General features: G+C 47.6%; 1 non-coding gene across 1 annotated transcript; it reads left to right on the top strand.

Moving 5' to 3' along the window:
• The first annotated feature begins 24,404 nt into the window (after positions 1 to 24,404).
• LOC145103476 (small nucleolar RNA R71) lies at positions 24,405 to 24,511 on the top strand. Its single transcript, XR_013706567.1, has one exon. It is a non-coding gene; the product is annotated as a small nucleolar RNA R71 (small nucleolar RNA).
• The last annotated feature ends 59 nt before the right edge of the window (positions 24,512 to 24,570 follow it).

Here is a 24,570-nt window from a genome sequence, read left to right as displayed (position 1 = left end):
GAAGGAGGGGCACTATGCGAGGGATTGTCCCCAAGGATTCATGGTTTGCTTCCAATGCAACCAGATCGGCCGTCGGAAGGCCGACTGCCCACAGCTGCGGCAGGGATCGGCACAGGGATATGCACCTGCTACCCGAGCTACTGAGGTTCGACCGGTGAAGGCCGAGGCACTGAAGGCTCGCGGAAGAGCCTTCCAGTTGACAGCGGAGGAGGTCCGCGCATTGGCCGATGTCGTGGTTGGTATGAATTTTTTCTTTTATTTATGCTGAGTTATGAGGTATTACGCTTATATTGTGATATGCGTAGGTACTTTTCTTGTGAGTTCTATACCTGCTTTGGTGTTATTTGACTCGGGTGCGAGTCGGTCATTTGTATCTTTAGCGTTTAGTCAGCACATCAGTACCCAACGGGAGGCGTTGAGTCGACCTCTATGAGTTTCCATAGCTGAAGAGCGAGCAGGGTATGCCACTGATGTGATTTGAGGATGTGTGCTCGAGATTTTCGGCGTTGAGTTTCCGAGTGATTTAGTCCCGATTGTGATGGGAGATGTCTGTGTCATCGTGGGCATGGACTGGTTGAGCAGGTTTGGAGCGGTTATCGACTGCGAGCGACAACTGGTGACCATACGAGACCCTAGTGGGGGAGTTCTTACGATTTATGGCGAGGGTACCCGTTCTGGGTCAGCATTTTGTTCGGCTGCCAGAGCGAGATAGAGTTTACAACAGGGTTGTAGTGGGTTTGTAGCCTATGTGATGGATACGCGAGTGGCCGTCGAGAGGCTGACTTCGATTGATGATGTTTCGATAGTGCGCGAGTTCTCGGATGTTTTTTCCCGAGGAGTTACCAGGTGTGCCTCCCGAGAGGCAGGTAGAGTTCTGCATCGATTTGGTTCCGGGGGCAGCGCCTATGGCCAAGGCGCCTTATTGCCTTGCGCCGCTAGAGATGCAGGAGTTGTCCTCGCAGCTTCAGGAGCTGTTGGGGTAGGGGTTTATTAGACCGAGTAGCTCACCGTGGGGAGCACCGATCCTTTTTGTCAAGAAAAATGATGGTTCACACCGGATGTGCATTGATTACCGGGAGTTGAACAAGTTGACAGTCAAGAACCGTTACCCACTACCGAGGATCGATGATTTGTTCGATCACTGGCAGGGAGCGTCTTGGTTCTCCAAGATTGATCTGAGGTCGGGATATCATCAGATGAGAGTGCGAGATGAGGATATCCAGTGTTGGACAAAATTCGGGAGGCCCAGGCAGAGGCCGTGAGACCCGAGAATCGTAAAAGAAAGCGGGTGATTGGGCAGGTAATTGAGCTCGTTACCGATAGCCGCAGGCTTATGACCTTCCAGGGTCGGATTTGGGTGACGTATGCAGGTGGGGGCGCACCACATTGATGGAGGAGGCGCATAGAACGAGATTCTCGATCCATCCCGGGGCCACTAAGATGTATTTGGATCTGAAGAAAGATTATTGGTGGCCCTGTATGAAGAGGGATGTAGCTTGGTTTGTTGAGAGGTGCTTGACATGTCGTAGGGTTAAGGCCGAGCACCAGCGTCTGCATGGAAAGTTGCATCCACTTGAGGTTCCCCAATGGAAGTGGGAACAAATTTCTATGGATTTCATCACCAAATTGCCAAGGACCGCAAGGGGTGTCGATGCAATTTGGGTGATCGTCGACTGGATGACGAAGAGTGCTCACTTTCTTGCTATCAGTGAGAGCTCTTCTGCAGAGAGGTTGGCAGAGTTGTATGTGAGGGAGGTAGTATCACGACATGGAGTGCCGATCTCGATTGTGTCAGATCGGGATGTATGTTTCACTTCCAGATTCTGGAAGAAGTTCCATGAGGAGTTGGGCACGAGGCTGTATTTCAGTACTGCCTACCATCCACAGACGGATGAGCAGAGTGAGCAGACGATCCAGATGCTCGAGGACATGCTCCGAGCATGTGTGTTGGACTTCGGAGGAAGTTAGGACATGCACTTGTCGTTGGCTGAGTTTTCTTATAACAACAATCACCATTCGAGTATCGGTATGACCCCTTTGAGTTGTTGTATGGTTGGAGGTGTCGGACTCCCATCTGCTGGGGAGAGGTCGGGCAACGAGTGTTGGGTAGCAATGAGTTAGTACTTCATACGAAAGAGCAGATACAACTGGTCAGGCAGAGGTTGTTGACAGCTCAGAGTCGCCAGGAGAGTTACGCGGATAGGTGACGATCCAAGCTCGAGTTTCAGGTTGGAGATTTTGTACTCCTGAAGGTGTCTCCCTGGAAAGGAGTGATCTGATTCAGGAAGAGGGGTACGTTGGGGCCTCGGTACATCAGACCATTCAGAGTGTCCGCGAGGGAGGGCAAGGTAGCATAACGTTTAGAGCTACCTACGGAATTGAGCCAGATTCATGATACCTTCCACGTGTCTCAGCTGAGGAAGTGTATAGCTGATGAGTCGGCAGTGGTACCGCTGGAGGATATTCAGGTGGATGCGAGCCCGAATTATGTTGAGAGACCGATCGCGATCTTGGACCGGAAGGTCAAGGTTAGACCAGTGTGTTCGTGTCCAGTGGCAACATCAGAGAGGGTCCGAGCTGACTTGGGAGCCGGAGTCAGAGATGCGGGAGCAGCATCCGGAGTTGTTTGCAGCATGAGATCTCGAGGGCGAAGTCTGGCTCTATTGGGGGAGAATTGTAACATCCTGAATTCAGGTGTGTCTCTTAAACCCTTCTCCTTTTCCCAAGTTGTCAAGTTAAGCCCCTAAAATGAATTGTTAGGCTAGTGAGTACGTTGGGCGTACAGAAGAGTACGATGTGCGTACTCATGTGCTTAATTTGGACACGGACTTGCCTAGGCACGCTGGGCGTACCCAGGGTTACGCTGGGCGTAGCGAGCCCATACGTAAACCCTAATTTGTGGCTTGTGCACTATAAAAGGAATGCTAAGGCCTTATCCTCAGCCACCATTTCAGAGAGTGAAGCCCTAATAGAGAGTCCTCCTTCGTTTCTAGCTAGTGTGTTGGTCTTCTATACTTCAAAGTGCCATTTCAAGGTGGTGAAAGAGAAGAGGAGGCCATTTTGGAAGCTAAGAGTTGGTGGCCAAGAGTAGATCCGAGTTTTTCAGAGGTTGGAGCTTCTTTCTGAGGTAAGAGGCTCAAAACTTTCCTTATCACTTGTGTTGTGTGATTCTTGAACCAATTTCTAGGGATTTTGGTCCCAAGATGGAGACTTTATGAGCATATGGTGTCCATTGGCCTAGATCTACGATATTTCAAGACTATAAGAGTTGTATGTTCATAAAAATGCAATCTTGGACGTGAATATTGAGCAATTCATGAGATCTAGACCTTTTGAAGAAGAAGGAAAGGTTTTAGAGGGTGTAGGGACATTTACAGCCATGAAAAGGTTTAAAGGTTCCGACTTTATGGGATAAGAGGCTTAGGGAAACTCAGATCTTAAAGTTGAATGAATGTCTTAACGATTTAAGACCAAAATCCTAGGAAAGGCTAAAAATGAGACTTATGTTGGGCGTAACTCTCAGTACGCGCAGCGTAAGGGGTTGAGACCCCAATTGTGACTCACCGGTGTATGCCCTGTGTACAAAGAAGGTACACGACGTGTACTGCCTTCTGTTGAATTCCGTTGACTTTTAGGGTTTTGGTCAACCTTTGAACTTTTGGGTTGGGGAGGGGTAAAATGGTCTTTTACCCTTTTGTGGAATTGTAGGAGTGGATTTAATCTAGCCTTTGAGAGCCATTATTTATTTAAGGATGTTGTTTATGTGTTTAGGCGGGGGCTAGATCATTGTGTTCGTGTGCGAGATTATCGGAGATACCCGAGGTGAGTATTCTCACTATACATTACCTAGAGTGGTATTATGTGTAGACCGAAGGGTCTTGTATGCTATGTGTATGTTTGTTATTATGTACATTTTGGTTGTATATATGTGATATGTTGTATAGACCGGACCGGAGGGTCCAATGATATAGACAGGACCGAAGGGTCTAACGATACAGACTGGATCGAAGGGTCTGGCAAGCTATGACCGGACCAGAGGGTCCAATGAGCTACGGGACTGGAGGGTGCCGCTGAGACACATTGACTGGAGGGTCGTGATGTACCCTCGAGTGGTGTATGTGTTGTATGTGGTATTTTGGGGAACTCACTAAGTCGTTGTGCTGACATTGTTTGTGTGATGTGTTTCAGGTACCAGTGAGGATCGGGGGAAGGCGCCGGCATGACTAGTACACACTATCGGAGTTTCTTATATTTGATCTTGGGATGTGATTTTATGAATTTGTTATATGATACATTGAGAATTGGGAATTTTTATGAATGAAATTGCATTATTAAAAGGTGAAAAATTGTTTTGAAATTTACGTTGTTACATTGCTTGTCCTCAAGCAATCATTTTAGACAAATAAGAGGATTTAGATAGACAAATCCTAAGAAAACCAATGAAATATGAAAAAAATGAAAAAGAAAGGTAACAAGAAAGCAAACTCTATTGTCGGGTTGCCTCCCATAAGCGCTTCTTTTTGAGGAGTCTTTAGCTAGACTCCCATCCACTCTAAGTTTCAGGGGATTCCTCCAAGTCTAACTCTTCTTCAGGTCCTTCATCCTCTCGCATTCCTTCTTCATATCGCTTAACCCGATGCCCATTGACTTTGAAGCTTGACCCATCTTTACTCCATAGCTCAATCACCCCGTATGGAAAGACATGTTTTATTGTAAAAGGCCCGGTCCAACGAGTGTGTAATTTTCCCAGAAAGAGCTTTAACCTCGAATTGTACAACAGAACTTTTTGTCCTTCCTCAAACTCTTTATTACCCTTCAACCTTGCATCATGCCATCTCTTGGTCTTGTCTTTATAAATCAATAAGTTAGTGTAAGACTCATTCCTCAATTCTTCCAAGGCATTCATTTGCAAAAGTCGATTTGTATGTAACTCATTCGACTCAAAATTACATGTTTTCAAATCCGAATAGGCTTTGTGTTCAAGTTTCACAGGTAAATGCGAATATTTACCATACACTAGCCTATATGGTGTAGTTCTAATGGGTGTCTTGAATGCGGTCCTAAATGCCCAAAGTGCATCATCCAATTTGTCCGCCCAATCTTTTCGATTATTGTCCACTGATTTCTCCAATATCCCTTTTAGTTCCCTATTTGAAATTTCAGCTTGCCTATTTGTTTGTGGATGGTAAGGTGTTAAAAATCTATGGTGTACCCCATATATTTGCAACACTTTGGCTAGTTGATCATTAGCAAAATGGGTACCCCTATCACTAATTAATGCCTTCGGCACTCCAAATCTAGAAAATAATTTCTTCAAAAATTTTACCACAACCTTTGCATCATTGGTGGGTAGTGCTTGTGATTCTGCCCACTTTGACACATAATCCACTGCCACTAGTATGTATTTGTTGTCTTTAGATGAAGGAAATGGTCCCATAAAATCCAAACCCCATACATCAAAGATTTCACAAACTTGAATATTTCATTGGGGCATTTCATTCCTTTCCGATATATTTCCCGTTCTTTGGCAAGCATCAAATTCCCTTACGTGAGTAGCATCATCTTTGAAGATAGTAGGCCAATAAAAACCAACATCAAACACTTTTTTAGCAGTGTATTGGATCCCATGATGTCCTCCTACCAGTCCATTGTAGCAATTGTAACAGCCCGAAATCTCAGGTACTGTTAAATTATGTTTTTGGGGTGTTTTAACAGGGGACTCGGCGAGTTAGAGCCTAGACTCGCCGAGTAGGACCGCAGACCTGGTCGCGGGTTCGCGACTGGACTCGACGAGTCCAGATATGGACTCGGCGAGTCGGCGCTGTTTAGCGAAAACCCTAACCGTTCAGGTTTGGGACGTATAAAAGGGACTTATAGGCCGTCATTGTTCGTCTTTAGTCGACTGAGAAGAACCCTAAACGGCTGTGGGCATCTAGAGCAAGATTGAAGGATATTAGGGCCTTGAAGAAATTGTTGTGCAAGGAGGAGAAGAGTTTTGGCTAAAGGAACAGCAAGGGATTCGAGTTCTGCGGTTTAGGGACACAGAGAGTGCGTTATTCAGGTAATATTTCGGATCTTTTCTGTTATGTTGATGTGTGCATGGATTTAGGGTTTATGGAACCCATTTGGTGATTAGATGGATTAGTACCTTGTTACCCAAACGACTATAACCCTGTATTAGGACCCTTAGAGGTCCAGAAGGTCCCATGCATGTGTATTTCGGGACAATACTTATCTCAGGAAGCAGTTTGATCGACTGCATGGCATGGACTCGCCGAGTCCGACGAACAGACTCGGCGAGTAGCTTGGAGATTGACTGGAACTCGTCGAGTTGTTCTTTAGACTCGGCGAGTGGAGTCAGGGTGGCCCCGCGATTCTTCCACGAGGATCCCGTCGAGCCAAGAGGGATACTCGACGAGTAGAAAGGGAACATCAGGGAAAGTTGAGGAGGACGTCTAGACTCGCCGAGTCGCCTTTGCACTCGCCGAGTCCGGTCAAGTTGACCGTTGACCGTTGACCAAAGTTGACCTACATGTAATTTCTTAGGGTCAGTTGTCTTGAAAGATAAAAGTATTAATAAGGGATATATGATATTATAGGGAGTCTGTAGCTCGGCGGATCGAGTGCGAGTGATTTCAGGAGTCGCTAGCTTTCATTACCCGCGAGGTGAGTCCTCTCACTATACTGTACCCGGAATGGTTTGAATGTGTGACCGGAAGGTCGGATATGATATGTGATTTGTATGCTATATGTGGTAAGTTATTTGTTATATGTGCTATGTATGTCATAGGCCGGAAGGCGATTATATTATGGGCCGGAAGGCGATTATATTATGGGCCGGAAGGCAATATGTTATGGGCCGGAAGGCAATATGTTGTGTGATGGACCGGAAGGTCGGCGTGGGTAGGACCGGAAGGTTTACCCAGCAGGGACGGAAGTCCCCTGAGACACATGGACCGGAAGGTCAGGGCCTGGAAAGGCGTATGTGCGTAAGTTGTATATTGGGGAACTCACTAAGCATTTATGCTTACAGTTGTTATGTATGTGTTTCAGGTACTAGCGAGGACCGTGGGAAGGCACCGGCGTGATCGATACACACTGAAGGATGTTTTTATGATCTTGGGATTTAGACAGTTTGTATTTGACATGACACTTAAATTATTTATGCCTTGTTTTGAATGGAAATACTATCTTTTTTTTTAAATGAAAAATTTGTTTGAAAATTTGCGTTGTTACAATTGGTATCAGAGCTTGGTTTGAGGGATTCGGGTGCACCTTCGGGAGTAACCGAACTCAAACCGAGGATTTGAGGAAAACTTTTTTAAATAAAGGCATAAACTTTTGTAAATGGTTTTGGTGGTAAGCAAGAAAGAAGCAGTGTGTACGATCAGTCAGCGCCCGAATGGTAAAGATCCCCAAAATACCTTACAATATTATATGATATAAATTGTTATGCATGCTAGAAGACTAGGTATTCATGATAGGACTAGACTGGCCTGATTTGTGATGCCTTAGTCTAGGGAAGTTTGCTGATATGAGATGCTTTGCTAGTGTGCGGGTAGATAGTGCATATCAGAAGTAGAGTACTCACTATCCGGGGTTTGGGGAGGAAGACTTGGGATGAACGCTGATGCGGTGTGGTCGGTAGTATCGGGCCCGTACTACCGAGGACACCGGGTCAGTGGGAGACCCAAGTAAGAATCCCTGGATATCGGGGACTGAGTAGGGTTGCGTTATCGAGTGCGATTACACTCGATGGAGTCTCTGATAGTTTTATGTTGTATTTCAGAGACATCATGGTTAGACCACGCCACGGAGCGAGTTCGAGCGGTGTGAGTGACGAGGAGATTCGTCAGATGATTCACGAGGAGGTAGCTGCGGCGATCCGGGCTGAGATCCCGGAGATGTTTGGGTCTATTAAGACCACCCTGATGGAGACATTTGAGGAGCGGTACGCCGCATTGACTGAAGCTGCAGCTGCTGCAGCTACCGCAGCTGTGGCCGCTGCCAGGCCACAGGGGGGTGACTCGTTGCTGTTCCGGGAGTTCAGCAACACGAAGCCACCTGAGTTCGATGGGACGCAGGATCCGATTGCTGCGATGAGGTGGATCGCGGATATAGAGGGGTGCTTCTACACTTGTTCATGCCCGGAGCACCTGATGGTACGGTTCGCTTTGAACCAACTCCGTCTGGGAGCGAAGGATTGGTGGAAGTTCGTGACGGCGAACTTCACTCTGGCAGAGATTACAGCGGTGACATGGGAGGGGTTTACTGCTATGTTCAGGGACGAGTACGTTCCCCCGGTGGAGAGGGAACGGTTGGTACAGGAGTTCTTAACCCTCAAGCAGGGTACTGATTCTGTTGTGGTGATCACGCGGAAGTTTCATGAGAGGGCGATGTTCTGCCCCGAGCTGGTATCCACTGATCAGGCTCGGATGAGCCGTTACTTGGGTGTGTTGAGGAGAGATATCCGGGAGTTTGTGTCAAACTCCACCTACCATACTTTTGCTGAGCTTCAGGAAAATGCCAGGAAGCGCGAGATCGAGTTGGAGACCCAGGCCAGGGAGGAGGCCGAGTCTCAGCGGGTGGACCGGCGACCAGCTCAGTCCCAGCCGGCAGCCAAGCGGATAAAGTCCGCCGATTCGAGGACAGGAGGTTCGAAGGGCCGCACTTGCGGGAAGTGCGGCAAAAGTCATGATGGGGTATGTCGATCTGGTGCTTGCCACAAGTGTGGCAAGGAGGGGCACATTGCTAGGGAGTGCCCCAAGGGGTTTACGGTTTGCTTTCATTGCAACCAGACAGGCCATAGGAAGGCCGAGTGCCCTCAGCTTCTTCAGGGATCTGCACCTGCTGCCAGAGCTACTGCGACCCGACCAGTGAAGGCCGAGACCCCGCGGGCTCGGGGGAGAGCCTTTCAGCTGACTGCGGAGGAGGTCCGCGCTGCGCCCGATGTTGTGGCAGGTATGCTGTAATTCATGTATTTATCTTTAATGTTGAGATGTTATGCTTATGTTGTTATATGCCTAGGTACTTTCCTTGTGAACTCTGTGCCTGCCTTAGTGTTATTTGACTCGGGTGCGAGTAGGTCCTTTGTATCTTTAACCTTTAGTCAGCATATCAGCGTTAGTCGTGAGTCGTTGAGTCGACCTTTGAGAGTTTCTATAGCTGACGAGAAAGTGATTTATGCCACGGAGGTTCTTCGGGGATGCGTGCTAGAGATTTTTGGGATTGAGTTCCCGATTGACCTGATTCCTATTGCGATGGGTGACGTCTGTGTCATCGTGGGCATGGACTGGTTGAGCCGATTCGGCGCTGTCATCGACTGTGAGCGTCAGCTGGTGACTATACAAGACCATATTGGGGGAGTCCTTTCGGTGTACGGCGAGGGTACCCGTTCAGGATCAGCTTTTTGTTCAGCCGCTAGGGCGAGGCAGTGTCTACAGCAGGGCTGTAAGGGTTTTGTGGCGTATGTGATGGATACGCGGGAGGTTTCCGAGAGACCGAAGTCAGTGGAGGAGGTCCCCGTGGTGCGTGAGTTTCCAGATGTTTTCCCCGAGGAGCTGCCGGGAGTACCTCCTGTGAGGCAAGTAGAGTTTGGTATCGATTTAGTTCCGGGGGCCGCGCCTATTGCTAAGGTGCCTTATCGTCTTGCACCTCCAGAGATGCAAGAGTTGTCCTCGCAGCTCCAGGAGTTGCTGGGGAAGGGATTCATTCGGCCGAGCAGCTCGCCATGGGGAGCACCTATTCTGTTCGTCAAGAAGAAGGATGGTTCACACCGGATGTGCATTGATTACCGGGAGTTGAACAAGTTGACGGTCAAGAACCGTTACCCGTTACCGAGGATCGATGACTTATTCGACCAGTTGCAGGGAGCATCCTGGTTTTCCAAGATCGATCTGAGGTCAGGGTACCATCAGGTGAGAGTGCGGGATGACGACGTCCAGAAGACAGCGTTTAGGACGCGATATGGGCATTATGAGTTTGTGGTGATGCCTTTCGGGCTCACCAATGCCCCAGCTGTGTTCATGGATCTCATGAACAGGGTTTGCAGGCCGATGTTGGATCGGTCAGTGATTGTATTTATCGACGACATTCTAGTGTATTCGAGATCTACAGAGCAGCACGAGGAGCATTTGAGGGAGGTCCTTGAGGTATTGAGGTCGGAGAAGCTTTATGCAAAGTTCTCCAAATGTGACTTTTGGTTGCGGGAGGTCCAATTTCTAGGACATGTTGTTAATCAGAAAGGGATATTGGTCGATCCGGCCAAGGTTGAGGCGGTGATGAGTTGGGAGGTGCCGAAGTCACCCTCCGAGATCAGGAGTTTCCTTGGGCTGGCAGGGTATTATCGGAGATTCATTAAGGATTTCTCCAAGATCACAGTGCCACTCACCAGATTGACCCGGAAGGGTGTTGCATTCTCATGGGGGCCCGAGCAGCAGACCTCCTTTGAGACACTTCGCCAGAGGTTGTGCGAAGCCCCGGTATTAGCTCTCCCGGAAGGGATGGAAGATTTTATAGTATATTGTGACGCATCGATTTCGGGACTGGGTGCAGTGTTGATGCAGAGGGGTCATGTGATAGCTTATGCGTCGAGGCAGCTGAAGCCTCATGAGGCGAGATATCCCACGCATGATTTAGAGTTGGGGGCAGTAGTGTTCGCTCTCAAGATTTGGCGTCACTACCTGTATGGGGTTCGATGTACGATATACACGGACCATAAAAGCTTGAAGTACTTGATGGATCAGCCCAACCTAAATATGCGTCAGAGGAGGTGGTTGGATGTAGTCAAGGATTATGATTGTGAGATCCTGTACCACCCGGGCAAGGCTAATGTGGTAGCCGATGCATTGAGCCGCAGGACGGAGAGCACTCCATTGCAAGATGTATGCTTGAGACTGACTGTGATGACTCCAGTATTGGATGCTATTCGTGGGGCACAGGCCGAGGCTGTGCGGCCAGAAATGCAGAAGAAAGAGCGGGTTGTGGGGTTAATTTCAGAGTTCGTTAAGGATGGGCGAGGGCTTATGATGTTTCAGGGTCGGATCTGGGTACCGTTCGTGGGTGGTACGCGTATTACTTTGATGGAATAGGCTCATAGATCGAAATTCTCGATCCATCCCGGTGCTACGAAGATGTATTTGGATTTGAGGAAAGAGTATTGGTGGCCCTGTATGAAGAGGGACGTTGCATGGTTCGTTGAGAGGTGCTTGACCTGCCGTAGGTTTAAGGCCGAGCACCAGAGACCGCATGGCAAGTTACAGCCATTGGAGATCCCTGAGTGGAAGTGGGAGCAGATCACTATGGATTTCATCACCAAATTGCCGAAGACTGCCAGGGGAGTTGATGCAATTTGGGTGATTGTGGATAGGTTGACGAAGAGTGCACACTTCCTTGCCATCAGCGAGAGTTCTTCAGCGGAGAAGTTGGCGGAGATATATGTGAGAGAAGTGGTATCTCGGCATGGAGTGCCAATCTCGATTGTTTCAGACCGTGATGTGCGCTTCACTTCCAGGTTCTGGAAAAAATTTCATGAGGAGCTGGGTACTAAATTGCATTTTAGTACCGCATACCATCCCCAGACAGACGGTCAAAGCGACCGGACGATTCAGACGCTGGAGGACATGCTTCGAGCGTGTGTGTTAGACTTCGGGGGCAGCTGGGATGCATACTTGCCCTTAGCAGAGTTTTCCTACAACAACAGCCATCATTCGAGCAGTGGTATGCCACCTTTTGAGCTGTTGTATGGTAGGAGGTGTCGGACCCCCATTTGCTGGGGAGAGGTGGGACAGAGAGTGATGGGTAGCACAGAGATCGTGCTTCAGACGACAGAGTAGATTCAGCAAGTTAGACAGAGGTTATTGACCGCCCAGAGCCGACAGAAGAGTTATGCAGACAGGCGCCGATCCGAGCTTGAGTTTCAAGTCGGCGACTTCGTTCTCCTGAAGGTGTCTCCTTGGAAAGGAGTGATTCGATTCAGGAAGAGGGGCAAGTTGGGGCCCCGGTATATTGGGCCATTTCGTGTGATTGCAAGGATAGGCCGGGTAGCCTATCGTTTGGAGTTGCCAGCGGAGTTGGGGCAAATCCACGACACTTTTCATGTGTCGCAATTAAGGAAGTGCATAGCCGATGAGTCGGCAGTAGTCCCATTAGAGGATATTCAGGTGGATGCGGGCCTGAATTATGCTGAGAAACCAGTGGCCATCAGGGATCGGAATATCAAGGTTCCGAGGAACAAGGAGGTACCTCTGGTGTTGGTTCAGTGGCAACACCGGAAGGGATCGGAAATGAATTGGGAGCCGGAACGTGAGATGCGGGAACAGCATCCGGAATTATTTTCAGAGTGAGACTTCGAGGGCGAAGTCTAATCCTAGTGGGGGAGAATTGTAACAGCCCGAAATCTCAGGTATTGTTAAATTATGTTTTTGGGGTGTTTTAAGAGGGGACTCGGCGAGTTAGAGCCTAGACTCGCCGAGTAGGACCGCAGACCTGGTCGCGGGTTCGCGACTGGACTCGACGAGTCCAGATATGGACTCAGCGAGTCAGCGCTGTTTAGCGAAAACCCTAACCGTTCAGGTTTGGGACGTATAAAAGGGACTTATAGGCCGTCATTGTTCGTCTTTAGTCGACTGAGAAGAACCCTAAACGGCTGTGGGCATCTAGAGCAAGATTGAAGGATATTAGGGCCTTGAAGAAATTGTTGTGCAAGGAGGAGAAGAGTTTTGGCTAAAGGAACAGCAAGGGATTCGAGTTCTGCGGTTTGGGGACACAGAGAGTGCGTTATTCAGGTAATATTTCGGATCTTTTCTGTTATGTTGATGTGTGCATGGATTTAGGGTTTATGGAACCCATTTGGTGATTAGATGGATTAGTACCTTGTTACCCAAACGACTATAACCCTGTATTAGGACCTTTAGAGGTCCAGAAGGTCCCATGCTTGTGTATTTCGGGACAATACTTATCTCAGGAAGCAGTTTGATCGACTGCATGGCATGGACTCGCCGAGTCCGACGAACAGACTCGGCGAGTAGCTTGGAGATTGACTGGAACTCGTCGAGCTGTTCTTCAGACTCGGCGAGTGGAGTCGGGGTGGCCCCGCGATTCTTCCACGAGGATCTCGTCGAGCCAAGAGGGATACTCGACGAGTAGAAAGGGAACATCAGAGAAAGTTGGGGAGGACGTCTAGACTCGCCGAGTCGCCTTTGCACTCGCCGAGTCCGGTCAAGTTGACCGTTGACCGTTGACCGTTGACCAGAGTTGACCTACATGTAATGTCTTAGGGTCAGTTGTCTTGAAAGATAAAAGTATTAATAAGGGATATATGATATTATAGGGAGTCTGTAGCTCGGCGGATCGAGTGCGAGTGATTTCAGGAGTCGCTAGCTTTCATTACCCGCGAGGTGAGTCCTCTCACTATACTGTACCCGGAAGGGTTTGACTGTGTGACCGGAAGGTTGGATATGATATGTGATATGTATGCTATATGTGGTAAGTTATTTGTTATATGTGCTATGTATGTCATAGGCCGGAAGGCGATTATATTATGGGCCGGAAGGCGATTATATTATGGGCCGGAAGGCAATACGTTATGGGCCGGAAGGCAATATGTTGTGTGATGGACCGGAAGGTCGGCGTGGGTAGGACCGGAAGGTTTACCCAGCAGGGACGGAAGTCCCCTGAGACACATGGACCGGAAGGTCAGGGCCTGGAAAGGCGTATGTGCGTAAGTTGTATATTGGGGAACTCACTAAGCATTTATGCTTACAGTTGTTATGTATGTGTTTCAGGTACTAGCGAGGACCGTGGGAAGGCACCGGCGTGATCGATACATACTGAAGGATGTTTTTATGATCTTGGGATTTAGACAGTTTGTATTTGACATGACACTTAAATTATTTATGCCTTGTTTTGAATGGAAATACTATCTTTTTTTTTAAATGAAAAATTTGTTTGAAAATTTGCGTTGTTACAATTGGTATCAGAGCTTGGTTTGAGGGATTCGGGTGCACCTTCGGGAGTAACCGAACTCAAACCGAGGATTTGAGGAAAACTTTTTTAAATAAAGGCATAAACTTTTGTAAATGGTTTTGGTGGTAAGCAAGAAAGAAGCAGTGTGTACGATCAGTCAGCGCCCGAATGGTAAAGATCCCCAAAATACCTTACAATATTATATGATATAAATTGTTATGCATGCTAGAAGACTAGGTATTCATGATAGGACTAGAGTGGCCTGATTTGTGATGCCTTAGTCTAGGGAAGTTTGCCGATATGAGATGCTTTGCTAGTGTGCGGGTAGATAGTGCATATCAGAAGTAGAGTACTCACTATCCGGGGTTTGGGGAGGAAGACTTGGGATGAACGCTGATGCGGTGTGGTCGGTAGTATCGGGCCCGTACTACCGAGGACACCGGGTCAGTGGGAGACCCAAGTAAGAATCCCTGGATATCGGGGACTGAGTAGGGTTGCGTTATCGAGTGCGATTACACTCGATGGAGTCTCTGATAGTTTTATGTTGTATTTCAGAGACATCATGGTTAGACCACGCCACGGAGCGAGTTCGAGCGGTGTGAGTGACGAGGAGATTCGTCAGATGATTCACGAGGAGGTAGCTGCGGCGATCCGGGCTGAGATCCCGGAGATGTTTGGGTCTATTAAGACCACCCTGATGGAGACATTTGAGGAGCGGTACGCCGCATTGACTGAAGCTGCAGCTGCTGCAGCTACCGCAGCTGTGGCCGCTGCCAGGCCACAGGGGGGTGACTCGTTGCTGTTCCGGGAGTTCAGCAACACGAAGCCACCTGAGTTCGATGGGACGCAGGATCCGATTGCTGCGATGAGGTGGATCGCGGATATAGAGGGGTGCTTCTACACTTGTTCATGCCCGGAGCACCTGAGGGTACGGTTCGCTTTGAACCAACTCCGTCTGGGAGCGAAGGATTGGTGGAAGTTCGTGACGGCGAACTTCACTCTGGCAGAGATTACAGCGGTGACATGGGAGGGGTTTACTGCTATGTTCAGGGACGAGTACGTTCCCCCGGTGGAGAGGGAACGGTTGGTACAGGAGTTCTTAACCCTCAAGCAGGGTACTGATTCTGTTGCGGTGATCACGCGGAAGTTTCATGAGAGGGCGATGTTCTGCCCCGAGCTGGTATCCACTGATCAGGCTCGGATGAGCCGTTACTTGGGTGTGTTGAGGAGAGATATCCGGGAGTTTGTGTCAAACTCCACCTACCATACTTTTGCTGAGCTTCAGGAAAATGCCAGGAAGCGCGAGATCGAGTTGGAGACCCAGGCCAGGGAGGAGGCCGAGTCTCAGCGGGTGGACCGGCGACCAGCTCAGTCCCAGCCGGCAGCCAAGCGGATAAAGTCCGCCGATTCGAGGACAGGAGGTTCGAAGGGCCGCACTTGCGGGAAGTGCGGCAAAAGTCATGGTGGGGTATGTCGATCTGGTGCTTGCCACAAGTGTGGCAAGGAGGGGCACATTGCTAGGGAGTGCCCCAAGGGGTTTACGGTTTGCTTTCATTGCAACCAGACAGGCCATAGGAAGGCCGAGTGCCCTCAGCTTCTTCAGGGATCTGCACCTGCTGCCAGAGCTACTGCGACCCGACCAGTGAAGGCCGAGACCCCGCGGGCTCGGGGGAGAGCCTTTCAGCTGACTGCGGAGGAGGTCCGCGCTGCGCCCGATGTTGTGGCAGGTATGCTGTAATTCATGTATTTATCTTTAATGTTGAGATGTTATGCTTATGTTGTTATATGCCTAGGTACTTTCCTTGTGAACTCTGTGCCTGCCTTAGTGTTATTTGACTCGGGTGCGAGTAGGTCCTTTGTATCTTTAACCTTTAGTCAGCATATCAGCGTTAGTCGTGAGTCGTTGAGTCGACCTTTGAGAGTTTCTATAGCTGACGAGAAAGTGATTTATGCCACGGAGGTTCTTCGGGGATGCGTGCTAGAGATTTTTGGGATTGAGTTCCCGATTGACCTGATTCCTATTGCGATGGGTGACGTCTGTGTCATCGTGGGCATGGACTGGTTGAGCCGATTCGGCGCTGTCATCGACTGTGAGCGTCAGCTGGTGACTATACAAGACCATATTGGGGGAGTCCTTTCGGTGTACGGCGAGGGTACCCGTTCAGGATCAGCTTTTTGTTCAGCCGCTAGGGCGAGGCAGTGTCTACAGCAGGGCTGTAAGGGTTTTGTGGCGTATGTGATGGATACGCGGGAGGTTTCCGAGAGACCGAAGTCAGTGGAGGAGGTCCCCGTGGTGCGTGAGTTTCCAGATGTTTTCCCCGAGGAGCTGCCGGGAGTACCTCCTGTGAGGCAAGTAGAGTTTGGTATCGATTTAGTTCCGGGGGCCGCGCCTATTGCTAAGGTGCCTTATCGTCTTGCACCTCCAGAGATGCAAGAGTTGTCCTCGCAGCTCCAGGAGTTGCTGGGGAAGGGATTCATTCGGCCGAGCAGCTCGCCATGGGGAGCACCTATTCTGTTCGTCAAGAAGAAGGATGGTTCACACCGGATGTGCATTGATTACCGGGAGTTGAACAAGTTGACGGTCAAGAACCGTTACCCGTTACCGAGGATCGATGACTTATTCGACCAGTTGCAGGGAGCATCCTGGTTTTCCAAGATCGATCTGAGGTCAGGGTACCATCAGGTGAGAGTGCGGGATGACGACGTCCAGAAGACAGCGTTTAGGACGCGATATGGGCATTATGAGTTTGTGGTGATGCCTTTCGGGCTCACCAATGCCCCAGCTGTGTTCATGGATCTCATGAACAGGGTTTGCAGGCCGATGTTGGATCGGTCAGTGATTGTATTTATCGACGACATTCTAGTGTATTCGAGATCTAGAGAGCAGCACGAGGAGCATTTGAGGGAGGTCCTTGAGGTATTGAGGTCAGAGAAGCTTTATGCAAAGTTCTCCAAATGTGACTTTTGGTTGCGGGAGGTCCAATTTCTAGGACATGTTGTTAATCAGAAAGGGATATTGGTCGATCCGGCCAAGGTTGAGGCGGTGATGAGTTGGGAGGTGCTGAAGTCACCCTCCGAGATCAGGAGTTTCCTTGGGCTGGCAGGGTATTATCGGAGATTCATTAAGGATTTCTCCAAGATCACAGTGCCACTCACCAGATTGACCCGGAAGGGTGTTGCATTCTCATGGGGGCCCGAGCAGCAGACCTCCTTTGAGACACTTCGCCAGAGGTTGTGCGTAGCCCCGGTATTAGCTCTCCCGGAAGGGATGGAAGATTTTATAGTATATTGTGACGCATCGATTTCGGGACTGGGTGCAGTGTTGATGCAGAGGGGTCATGTGATAGCTTATGCGTCGAGGCAGCTGAAGCCTCATGAGGCGAGATATCCCACGCATGATTTAGAGTTGGGGGCAGTAGTGTTCGCTCTCAAGATTTGGCGTCACTACCTGTATGGGGTTCGATGTACGATATACACGGACCATAAAAGCTTGAAGTACTTGATGGATCAGCCCAACCTAAATATGCGTCAGAGGAGGTGGTTGGATGTAGTCAAGGATTATGATTGTGAGATCCTGTACCACCCGGGCAAGGCTAATGTGGTAGCCGATGCATTGAGCCGCAGGACGGAGAGCACTCCATTGCAAGATGTATGCTTGAGACTGACTGTGATGACTCCAGTATTGGATGCTATTCGTGGGGCACAGGCCGAGGCTGTGCGGCCAGAAATGCAGAAGAAAGAGCGGGTTGTGGGGTTAATTTCAGAGTTCGTTAAGGATGGGCGAGGGCTTATGACGTTTCAGGGTCGGATCTGGGTACCGTTCGTGGGCGGTACGCGTATTACTTTGATGGAATAGGCTCATAGATCGAAATTCTCGATCCATCCCGGCGCTACGAAGATGTATTTGGATTTGAGGAAAGAGTATTGGTGGCCCTGTATGAAGAGGGACGTTGCATGGTTCGTTGAGAGGTGCTTGACCTGCCGTAGGGTTAAGGCCGAGCACCAGAGACCGCATGGCAAGTTACAGCCATTGGAGATCCCCGAGTGGAAGTGGGAGCAGATCACTATGGATTTCATCACCAAATTGCCGAAGACTGCCAGGGGAGTTGATGCAATTTGGGTGATTGTGGATAGGTTGACGAAGAGTGCACACTTCCTTGCCATCAGCGAGAGTTCTTCAGCGGAGAAGTTGGCGGAGATATATGTGAGAGAAGTGGTATCTCGGCATGGAGTGCCGATCTCGATTGTTTCAGACCGTGATGTGCGCTTCACTTCCAGGTTCTGGAAGAAATTTCATGAGGAGCTGGGTACTAAATTGCATTTTAGTACCGCATACCATCCCCAGACAGACGGTCAAAGCGACCGGACGATTCAGACGCTGGAGGACATGCTTCGAGCGTGTGTGTTAGACTTCGGGGGCAGCTGGGATGCATACTTGCCCTTAGCAGAGTTTTCCTACAACAACAGCCATCATTCGAGCAGTGGTATGCCACCTTTTGAGCTGTTGTATGGTAGGAGGTGTCGGACCCCCATTTGCTGGGGAGAGGTGGGACAGAGAGTGATGGGTAGCACAGAGATCGTGCTTCAGACGACAGAGCAGATTCAACAAGTTAGACAGAGGTTATTGACCGCCCAGAGCCGACAGAAGAGTTATGCAGACAGGCGCCAATCCGAGCTTGAGTTTCAAGTCGGCGACTTCGTTCTCCTGAAGGTGTCTCCTTGGAAAGGAGTGATTCGATTCAGGAAGAGGGGCAAGTTGGGGCCCCGGTATATTGGGCCATTTCGTGTGATTGCAAGGATAGGCCGGGTAGCCTAACGTTTGGAGTTGCCAGCGGAGTTGGGGCAAATCCACGACACTTTTCATGTGTCGCAATTAAGGAAGTGCATAGCCGATGAGTCGGCAGTAGTCCCATTAGAGGATATTCAGGTGGATGCGGGCCTGAATTATGCTGAGAAACCAGTGGCCATCAGGGATCGGAAGATCAAGGTTCTGAGGAACAAGGAGGTACCTCTGGTGTTGGTTCAGTGGCAACACCGGAAGGGATCGGAAATGACTTGGGAGCCGGAACGTGAGATGCGGGAACAACATCCAGAATTATTTTCAGAGTGAGACTTCGAGGGCGAAGTCTAATCCTAGTGGGGGAGAATTGTAACAGCCCGAAATCTCAGGTATTGTTAAATTATGTTTTTGGGGTGTTTTAAGAGGGGACTCGGCGAGTTAGAGCCTAGACTCGCCGAGTAGGACCGCAGACCTGGTCGCGGGTTCGCGACTGGACTCGACGAGTCCAGATATGGACTCGGCGAGTCAGCGCTGTTTAGCGAAAACCCTAACCGTTCAGGTTTGGGACGTATAAAAGGGACTTATAGGCCGTCATTGTTCGTCTTTAGTCGACTGAGAAGAACCCTAAACGGCTGTGGGCATCTAGAGCAAGATTGAAGGATATTAGGGCCTTGAAGAAATTGTTGTGCAAGGAGGAGAAGAGTTTTGGCTAAAGGAACAGCAAGGGATTCGAGTTCTGCGGTTTGGGGACACAGAGAGTGCGTTATTCAGGTAATATTTCGGATCTTTTCTGTTATGTTGATGTGTGCATGGATTTAGGGTTTATGGAACCCATTTGGTGATTAGATGGATTAGTACCTTGTTACCCAAACGACTATAACCCTGTATTAGGACCTTTAGAGGTCCAGAAGGTCCCATGCTTGTGTATTTCGGGACAATACTTATCTCAGGAAGCAGTTTGATCGACTGCATGGCATGGACTCGCCGAGTCCGACGAACAGACTCGGCGAGTAGCTTGGAGATTGACTGGAACTCGTCGAGCTGTTCTTCAGACTCGGCGAGTGGAGTCGGGGTGGCCCCGCGATTCTTCCACGAGGATCTCGTCGAGCCAAGAGGGATACTCGACGAGTAGAAAGGGAACATCAGAGAAAGTTGGGGAGGACGTCTAGACTCGCCGAGTCGCCTTTGCACTCGTCGAGTCCGGTCAAGTTGACCGTTGACCGTTGACCGTTGACCAGAGTTGACCTACATGTAATTTCTTAGGGTCAGTTGTCTTGAAAGATAAAAGTATTAATAAGGGATATATGATATTATAGGGAGTCTGTAGCTCGGCGGATCGAGTGCGAGTGATTTCAGGAGTCGCTAGCTTTCATTACCTGCGAGGTGAGTCCTCTCACTATACTGTACCCGGAAGGGTTTGACTGTGTGACCGGAAGGTCGGATATGATATGTGATATGTATGCTATATGTGGTAAGTTATTTGTTATATGTGCTATGTATGTCATAGGCCGGAAGGCGATTATATTATGGGCCGGAAGGCGATTATATTATGGGCCGGAAGGCAATATGTTATGGGCCGGAAGGCAATATGTTGTGTGATGGACCGAAAGGTCGGCGTGGGTAGGACCGGAAGGTTTACCCAGCAGGGACGGAAGTCCCCTGAGACACATGGACCGGAAGGTCAGGGCCTGGAAAGGCGTATGTGCGTAAGTTGTATATTGGGGAACTTACTAAGCATTTATGCTTACAGTTGTTATGTATGTGTTTCAGGTACTAGCGAGGACCGTGGGAAGGCGCCGGCGTGATCGATACACACTGAAGGATGTTTTTATGATCTTGGGATTTAGACAGTTTGTATTTGACATGACACTTAAATTATTTATGCCTTGTTTTGAATGGAAATACTATCTTTTTTTTTAAATGAAAAATTTGTTTGAAAATTTGCGTTGTTACAACAATGCTCTAATATATCTTGAATTTCCTTGCCAAAAGCGCATCTCCTTATGATTCCATCCGCACAACTCCTAATAAGATATGGCTCATCTCAAAAATAATATTTAATTTTTGAAAAGAGCTTCTTCTTTTGTTGATGAGTGAGGCCTTTTGGAAGGTAGTCGCCAGCTAAGTAATTTGCAATATCCACATACCATGGTTCTTCCCCCACAATTACCATCAAATATTCCTCCAGGAAGCTATCTTCAATACCCATGTTGTCTATCTCCTCCCTTTCTGGATTTTCTAGTCTAGAAAGATGGTCAGCAGCTACATTCTCCATTCCTTTCTTATCCTTGATCTCGATATCAAATTCTTGCAGTAAAAGCACCCATCGGATCAATCTTGGCTTCGCATCCTGCTTGGCAAACAAATACTTAATAGCAGAGTGGTCAGTAAAAACAGTTGTTTTACATAAAATAAGATAAGGACGGAAGTCGTGCTTGCGTAATAAATGGGTCGAAAGTGCTTATCAACCCTTTGGCCAAGCACGACTCCTAAGGCAAAATCGCTTGTGTTACACATTATTTCGAAAGGCAGGTTCCAATTCGGGGCGATAATGATCGGGGTTTTAGTTAATTTTTCTTTTAAAATCTCAAAAGCCACTAGACACTCTTTAGAAAAGTTAAAAGGTGTATCTTTTAAAAGTAATTGAGTAAGAGGTCTAGTTATTTTAGAAAAATCTTTTACAAAATTCCGATAGAAATCTGTGTGCCCTAAAAAACTCCTAACACCATTCACATTAATCGATGGGCGGTAATTTAGCAATAGTTTCAATTTTAGCCCGGTACACCTCAATCCCCGCCTTGGATACTCTATGACCTAAGACTATTCCCTCTTTAACCATAAAGTGACACTTTTCCCAATTTAAGACTAGGTCGGTATGTTCACACCAGGCAAGCATCAAGTCAAGGTTAGTAAGATAATTATGAAAAGAAGAGCCTAAAACAGCAAAATCATCCATAAATACTTCCATAAACTTTTCCACCATGTCGTGGAATATAGCCGTCATGCATCTTTGAAAAGTTATGGGTGCATTGCATAACCCAAAAGACATTCGTCGATAGATAAAAGTCCCACTTGGGCAAGTGAAAGTCGTCTTTTTTTGGTCAGTTCGATCAATGGGTATTTGGAAGTAACCTGAAAACCTGTCTAAGAAATAGTAATAGCTATGACCAGATAATCATTCAAGAATTTGATCAATAAAAGGAAAGGAAAGTGGTCTTTACGAGTGACATTGTTTAGCTTTCGATAATCGATGCACAGTCGCCAACCGGTTTCCGTTTGAGTTGGTATGAGCTCGTTCTTCTCGTTTGTCACTACTGTCATCCCTCTTTTCTTAGGCACCAATTGAATAGGATCTCACCCATGGACTATCGGAAATGGAGTATATGATCCCCGCATCAAGAAGCTTGACCACCTCCTTCTTGACCACTTCTTGCATGTTCGGGTTCAGTCGCCTTTAATGTTGCACTACCGACTTTTCTCCTTCTTCCAGATTGATCTTGTGAGAGTAATAAGAAGGGCTTATCCCTTTAATATCGGTGATTTTCCATGCAATGGCATTTTTTCCCTTCTTTAAAACTCGGACTAACTTTTCTTTTTTAGATTTGGTGAGGCCAGAAGCTATAATTACAAGTTTTTGTTCACCTTCTTCAATAAATGCATACTCCAAAAAATCAAGTAGAGTTTTCAATTCTTATTTAGTGTTTTGTACACTGAACACGTCGAGTCCAGTGAGGGGACTCGGTGAGTCCATGCCAATAGTTCCGTCTGATTGCGATTTCTCACTTGGACTCGTCGAGTCAATGACTACGACTCGGCGAGTCGGGTTGTTTGCACCTCTGATTAATTCATTATATTCAGCTTCTTCGAGTAGTCTCTCTATCTCCATCAGGTCTCTTTTAGCATCAAAATCGTCGTCTAAGGCTATGGCCGAATTGCTTGGCTTGTCTTCTTCCCATTCTTCCGTTAATTGTTCCAACATATCAACTGAAAATGCCGTGTCATCACTATACATTTCATGCTTTGTGGCTTGATCAACCACAAATGTAACTGATTCATCTCACACCCGAATGGTAAGTTTAGAATCTCGCATGTCTATTATAGCACTTGCGGTATTTAGGAAAGATCTTCCAAGAATGATGGGAACTTGAGGACCTGCTTCCATGTCTATTACTATTAAGTCCGTGGGGAACACAAACTTATCAACTTTCACGAATAGGTCTTCACATATTCCCCTTGGAAATGTCACCGTTTTATTTTCTAAGTGAATTTCCATTCGATTTTATCTTGGCTCCAGAAGGTTTAACTTCTTAAAGAATGGTTATGACATGAGGTTCACACTTGCCCCCGAATCAGCCAATGCATGGATAGTTGCTAAATTCCCGAATTGACAAGGCCAGGTCAAACTACCTGGGTCACCCTTCTTCTTAGGTAGTTTGTTCAACATGGCGGCTGAACAATTTTCATTTAGAACCACCTTCTTCACTTCTTCCATCTTATTTCTATTAGTAAGAAACTCCTTTAAGAATTTGGCATACTTAGGCATTTGTGCAACTGCCTCGATGAATGGCATATTAATTTGAAGGGCTTTTATGTGTTCCAGGAACTTTTGATAATTAATATCGTACTTGTCTTGTCTCGGTTGTCCTAGAAATGGAAATGGAGGCTGATATGGCTTAACAGGAGGTTTATTTTACTGTTCAGGTGGGGGACTCGTCGAGTCCATGTCTTCTACTCGGCGAGTCATGTCAGGATTTTTCGATTCTTCGTTTTCTGCCTCTTCCTCTTGCACCAATTTAGGATCTTCTTTCTAAATAGGGGCCAGAGGAGTAATAATCTTCCCACTCCTAGTTGTCATAATGTTTATATGTGCGCCTTTCGGATTATTTTTTGTATTACTAGGAAGTCCACCCGTTCGTCTCTTGTTTATTTGTAGTGCAAGTTGTCCTAGCTGTTTTTAAATGTTGAGAATGGAAGCCTGCTGATTCCTAAGTAGAGCTTGTTGATCTTTCATCATAATTTGGTGCTCTTTAATCATGCTTTGTTGATCTCTCAACATATTTTGTTAATCATTTATTGCAACATCGGTATCGTTGTGCCTTTTCTCGGATATAGCTGCAAATCTTGTTAGCATATCTTTAAAGTCGAATTTCTTTTCTTGCTCCGGCTACTCCCTTTGATAAAAACCTCTTGCTTTTTGCTTATACTTTTCTTCCTTCGCCTTCTTGTATTCATCATAGGGTAACCATCTTTCTTGGGTTTTCGCTAATCATCATCATATCTATCACCACTTGAGTAACACACTTGGGCTTTCTAGTTCCTATTCTCATCAAGATCACAATCCGTAGTAATATGAGGCCTTCTACAGTTATCACATCCTTCTCTAATGGCATGGACGGATTGGTCCATCTTCATCATTCTTCGATCCATGCTCTTTAATTTTGCCATCACTGCTACCATATCATCGGTTATAGCATTCACCACCCCTTGAGTTGAGTCATTCCTTGGGTTATGATATTCTCTAGAGTGCTTACATAATTCTTCAATGAGTTCCCTAACTTCAGCCAAATTTTTCTTTGTTAATGGGCCTTGAGAGTCAAGGAGTTGTCTAGTGGTGACGTTTACCCCATCATAAAAGATTGATACTCCTTGTTGCACATTGAGGTCATTTTGTGGGCAACTCCTAATTAGACCCTTGTAGCGCTCCCATGCTTCGTATATCGACTCACCCATTTGTTGTTCAAAATTTGCAATGGCCTTTTTGAGCTTAGCAACTTTAGATGGTGGGAAAAATTGTTCTAAAAATTTCTCACGCATTTTTTCCCATG

Source organism: Lactuca serriola, chromosome 4 (genome assembly GCF_051521515.1).
Source record: "Lactuca serriola cultivar US96UC23 chromosome 4, Lser_US96UC23_V15, whole genome shotgun sequence".
NCBI classification, from domain to species: Eukaryota; Viridiplantae; Streptophyta; class Magnoliopsida; order Asterales; family Asteraceae; genus Lactuca; species Lactuca serriola.
Note: the sequence above shows the minus strand (reverse complement) of the source record. Positions and strands in the feature narration are given on the sequence as shown.